Source organism: Dermacentor andersoni, chromosome 3 (assembly GCF_023375885.2).
Source record: "Dermacentor andersoni chromosome 3, qqDerAnde1_hic_scaffold, whole genome shotgun sequence".
Taxonomy (NCBI): domain Eukaryota; kingdom Metazoa; phylum Arthropoda; class Arachnida; order Ixodida; family Ixodidae; genus Dermacentor; species Dermacentor andersoni.
The window spans coordinates 40673099-40679098 of NC_092816.1; positions in this window are offsets into that span (position 1 = coordinate 40673099).

The window sequence follows — 6000 nt, forward strand, 5'->3', positions numbered from 1 at the left end:
CAAAGGGAGATGTCATGCGCCAAGAGCAGCATCATCATCAGCCGCTACCAAGCAAGCAAGCAGCGCCGCCTATCTTATGTGCACTGCAGGACAAAGTCATCTCCCTCCTGCGATCTCCAATTATCCCTGTCCTGCTCCAACCGATTCCAGCTAGTGCCCGCGAATTTCCTAATTTCGTCGCCCCACCTAGACTTCTGCTATCCTTTACTGCGATTCCCTTCTCATGGCACCCATTGTGTCACCATAATGGCCAAGCGGTTATCTAACCTACGCATTACATGACCTGAGCAGCTTTATTTTTTTTTTTATCTTAATGCCAGATAGAATATCGGCTCTACCAGTTTGCTCTCTGATACAAACCGCTCTCTTTCTGTCTCAACATTATACCTAGCATCCTTCGTTCCACCGCTCTTTGCGTGGTCCTTAACTTGTTCTCAAGCTTCTTTGTCAGTGTGCAAGCTTCTGCCCCATATGTCAGCGCCGGTAAAATGCCCTGATTGTATACCTTTCTTTTCAATGATAATGTTAAGCTTCCAGTCAGGAGCTAACAATGTCAGCTACGTGCGCTCCAACCCATCTTTATTCTTCTGTAAATTTCCTTCTCATGATCTGGGTTCCCTGTGAGTAACTGACCTAGGTAAACGCACTCCTTCACAGACTCTACAGGCAGACTGGCGATTATGGAAGCTTATATTACAAACCATAATGGTGATAAATGGACAAGCCAAGCTTCAATAACAAAATTATAGTTGAACAACACTTTCCGAACACAGATAGCAGTTGTGAATGATGACCTGCTGTGAAGTGATGTGGCATATGTGTAAAGCACAGGCATGTACTTGTATAATTGCTGTTTTCTCAATAAAGAATAACTCGTTAGACAGTGCCCGTGTTGACTTCTTTTACCTTCCTCTGCTTTGTGGCTGTTTAGTTTGCACTTTGATTGGAAAATGTAGACGAATACCCTACATTGGCTCCAGTCTAAGGCTTCCCTTCCTCGCCCACAGTTGACTGCGGTGCTTCAACCAGTTTTTCCAGTGGACACCCCCACATCTGTTCCCAAAACATCAAAGGAAAGCAATGCTACTACATGACAGGGAAAGCGTTTTGTGCATAAAATAGCTCAGAAAGGGTTCTCTTTGTAAAATTTCTGCTCCTTTTAGGCGGACTATAATTCTCTATTTCGTGAAGCATCTTCAACCTTTCCACACAACTCATTTGCTTATTGAATCTTCTTGCACTTCAGACTTGTCGGTTAATTAGCTCTCGCTCTACTTGCTGAAGCTTCTTGGTTAGCATTACTGACACGATGACTGCTAAAGTTAAGGCAACAGCACTCCATTCGATCTCCACACCAGCATGAATTTTTCTTGAACTGGCAAGCCTTCTGAGAGGAACCCGTTTGGTTTTCCTTGTAGCATAAAGTAGTACTTTCGAGTGAATGACAATTATTCACTTTCACGAAACTTAGTTCGTTTCACACATTTCCACAGCACTTATTTGCTCATTCAATGTTGCTCAACTTCGACAGGCTTGCACTTTCACCTTTAAAGTAAGATACTCACAAGCACTACCACTTCGTAACTTCAATGAACTCAATCTCACATCAGTGGTAGTGAATCTCAGCGAAAGCAACGAAGGGAAAGCATCCTGGCTGGCAGCCACCGACTCGCATTGCAGTAAAGACCATCTACAAGCACCATTATTTAAAGTTCTGTGAACAACTGTAACTGAACTCTAGGTGCCAGCATCACGGGCTGTTACAAGGAAGCTTTTTCCTTGTAAATTGTAATTTTCCTCATCCACGGAATCTTCGAACGACTATTTCTGCTGTTCTGGATCGCCTACTCTGGAAGTACAATCTGGTGTAGATTCATACACATACAGTAAGCGGAACGTTTTGTATTTTCTGCGTATGTGACAAGCTTGCTTTCCCGCAAAGTAAAAAAAGCTTGTTGTAAAGCACGCTTTACAGGCTTGAAAAAAATACGTGCAATGCGAGAAAGGCAGCATATTCTTGACATAGACGTCCAGAGCCTTTGTCTTGCGCGTTTCTGCGTGTTTTGCTGTTTCCTCTGCACCGACGTTTTAACGGACTTCAACAAACTCTCCTAATCCAAGCTCTAACCTTAATATAACATATGGAGGACATATTCCGTTCATGTCAGCTAGATGTTTCAGCAGTGTGGATATGCCGTTACCCCGGTAATTTCCTCTACTTTACTTTTCCCACTTCGATTTTTACAGCGAAGCTGTATATGCCAATGCGAAACGCTCGCGGTCTGACTACAGAAACCCCCTTAAGCTCATACCACAGGTAAACGTGGCCTCCCTATTACGACGACAAATGAGAACTTCTACGCTGAAATGACGAGTGGCAACGAAGCCAGCTCTGCAAGACGACGATGCTCGAGCCATTTCTGATGATGATAGTTTTTGCACAACAGAGCCAGCTGTGGAAAAATACGACGAACGCGCAAGCAGTGGCACAAGCGCGTTTGTGCGGTTGGTGCCGAGAATTTTTACAGCGAAGCTGTATTGACCCTTTTCGCGGCGATCCCGTGGGCGCTGCCATGTTTGATCACGTGGTGACGCGTCCATTGCTTGCCTCAGCTGCCTCCGTGTTTACAATGAATTTGTATGACGCCGGTGCTGCTAGCAAACCTCTGCTTCGTAGACGGTGATTGGGTGGACGAAACAAAGCTTTGACCACAACAGAACATGTAAAAGCGCTTTCGGAGCCAATTAAGCTATGTCCAATCGGCGCGAGCAACGTATATCGTGCTTGTTCTAAAAGCCGAGCCAAATATGTATTCCAAGTTGTCCAAAGTTTCTGCTCATGGATGAAATCAGGATTAGTGCGTTTTGCTCTTCGTTCTTTATTTGAACACACATTGAAGCAGCGGATTGACACATTTTTTACTTACTCGGTGCGGTCACTATCTGAATATTTTCTGCTATTCCCTTTGTCATTGTCTAAAGAGCGGTACCCACTCTTGCCAACGTATCGGGGCTAAAGCACCTTTTTTTAAGGTTAGCGATACAACACTGGCGGGTGTGCAAATTTCTGTATCCTCGAGGAAAGTCTTATATCTCGAAGTGCCGGTAACACGTACAAATAGTTGTAGTAGCGGTCCGCGAACTTGGCCAGTCAGCCATGGTGTCACGGGATCTCGAGGCTGGCTGTCACCGCGGCCGCTTTCGCCAAGTGCGCTAGCGTGTTCTATTCTCACGCTACCTGCATGTGAGTCCATCTTTTTCGCCTGCGTTAGAGTGACAGTCGCGCCGCTACGAAGTATTAAACATGTTTAATGTTTGAACATCTCTGAATTGCATGAGCTATTAAATACACCCATCAAGCGAGTGCGGAGCCCATCCGCTAAGTCTATCTACCAGGAGTCCTTTGTCCTGTAAATGTTCACGTTTTTCCTGTCCATTGTACAGCCGTATGAGAGTGGCCCTGCTACGTCTACTTGGTTAGATGCCGACGCCAAACTTGGAGGAAGAAGCAAAGAACTTAGATCCACATTAAGTGACTGTAATGTGATAGCATCGTTAGGATTATTGGATTGGATGGGAAAAACTTTAATAAATGTCCTGCAGGACGCAAGTCAGCGCGCAGTGGGCGTCTCCCACTCAGGGACCGACAGGGAGTACCTGGCGGCCGCCGCGCGAGCCTGCTAGAAGGCCCATTGCTGGACTTGTAGGAGCGGGCTTCGTATGGTCTTCTCCCACTTGTCGAAGGTAGAGTCGGGTGGAGCGTTTCTGCATTCCCAGAGCACGTGTGCGAGTGTCGCCGTGACCCCGCACGAGGGGCACGCATCGTCGGGGTAAACGTCCGGGTAGATGATGTGTAAAGTGGTGAGGTTTGGATAGGTATGTGTCTGTAACAAGCGTAGCGTTATCGCCTACGGCCTGTTTGGTTCGGGGTGCGGGGGCGGAAAGAGACGTCGTCCCAAGTAAAAGTGTTTGGTGATGTCATTGTACGTTACTAGGGCGTCCCTGTTCATCGAGACGCGGTTGGTCATGTGACTCATCATGTGACTTATCATGTGACTCCAACTCATCGAGACGCGGTTGCCCGAGGGTGACGGCACGGTCGATAAGCGCGCGTGCAGCGTCGTGGGCTGTCTCAGCGGGTGAACAAACTTTGACACATATGTGTACATTTGCAATCCTGGCTTTTGTTTGTCTGTTTGTTTGAGCCAGAAAAAGAATACAGAGTAGTTGGGAACAAATACAGAGACACAAACAATACCAATAATAAGAGAAAGGGCTGCCTTCTCGGTAAGCTCAACAAATTCGGGAAACGTTGTCCCCGCAGTGACACACGAGTTCAGTTAATTCCATTCTCGGACGGCTTGCGGGAAGTAGGGGAACAAGAACGCGTTATTATTGCAGGAAAACTCTTCTAGTCTACTTGGGTGCATGTTTCGGGTCTGACGAATAGAGCTAAAGTTTATAGTCTGAGTAGTTTATCTTGAATACGTTTTGGGGTAGCATATACAAAAACTTCATACGCTGCAGTTTCGCTCGGCTTCCCAGAGTGTGAAGGCCTGCACATTGTGAAAGCTCAGTTGGTAAATCGGTACGCTTGTGCCGGTTATAAAAGAAAACGGACAGTTTTCCTTAGAATCATTTCGAGTGTGTGGATGTTATTTTTCGCGTGTGGAAAGCAAAATATATTCGCATATTATAAGATCGGCCGAATAAAAAAATTAAAATTAAATTATGGGGTTTTACGTGCCAAAACCACTTTCTGATTATGAGGCACGCCGTAGTGGAGGACTCCGGAAATTTCGATCTCCTGGGGTCCTTTAACGTGCACCTACATCTAAGTACACGGGTGTTTTCGGATTTCGCCCCCATCGAAATGCGGCCGCCGGGATTCGATCCCGCGACCTCGTGCTCAGCAGCCTAACACCATCGCCACAGAGCAACAACGATCGGCCGAATAAGCGTGCCGTGCGCAAGGTATTTAGTTTCAAATGCCGAATGACGCAAGACTCTCTCGAGAAACGAGAAAGAACAGTTTCCGCATTGCCTTCCTGGTTACCTGTTGGATATACGCAGTCCACGTAAACTCGAAAGAAATGACGAGTCCTAAACAACGATGCCCGGAAACGCTTGGGATGTTGACATTGTTAATAAAATGAGAATAACCTAATTTTCTTTTGTTCTTTGTAACAGACACTGAAACCGTTTTTTTTTTCTAAATTGATTGGCATCTGCCAATCCTTGCACCACTGCCCAACTTTATTTAATGCGTTATTGAGTTTAATTTGGTCATCAATGTTCTGGATTTCCTGGTAAAGCACACAGTCATCTGCAAACAGTCGGATTTTAGCGTTAACTTCTTTCACAATATCATTTATGAAGAGCAAAAAAAGGACGGGAGCCAGAACAGCGCCATGAGGTACACCGGAGACAACTGGAACAGGATCGAGAAAATGGTCTCCAAGATGGACAAACTGCCTCCTGTTGGACAAATAGTAACTTACCCAGCAAGTCACCGGCCCATCTACGAGTATGTTCGTAAGCTTGAAAATTGGTTTCGCATGAGAGACGCGGTCAAAGGTTTTTGATAAATCCAGAAAGAGCATATCAATTTGAGACTGGTTCTTAAGGTCTTGTGCAAGGTGATGAGTGATTTCTATTGGTTGAGCAACAGTGGATAAACCACTACGGAAGCCGTGCTGGTTTGGATGAAGGATATAATTAGTTTCTACAAATTCTGTAATGAACTTCAAGATAATATGTTTAAGCATTCTACAAGTCAAAAATATAGGCCAGTAGTTTGCTGGCGATGAAATTGTTCCTTTATTTATGAACTGGAACAATTTTAGCAATTTTCCACTGTGCTGGGGGGCTGCTTTCACGTATTGATTTTGAATATATCAGATGCCAATACTTGCTGATAGGTTCTGCATACCGGTTTAAGAATTCGTGTGGAATTCTATCAGGTCCGCTGCATTTTTGTACGTCGATATTTAATAAGAT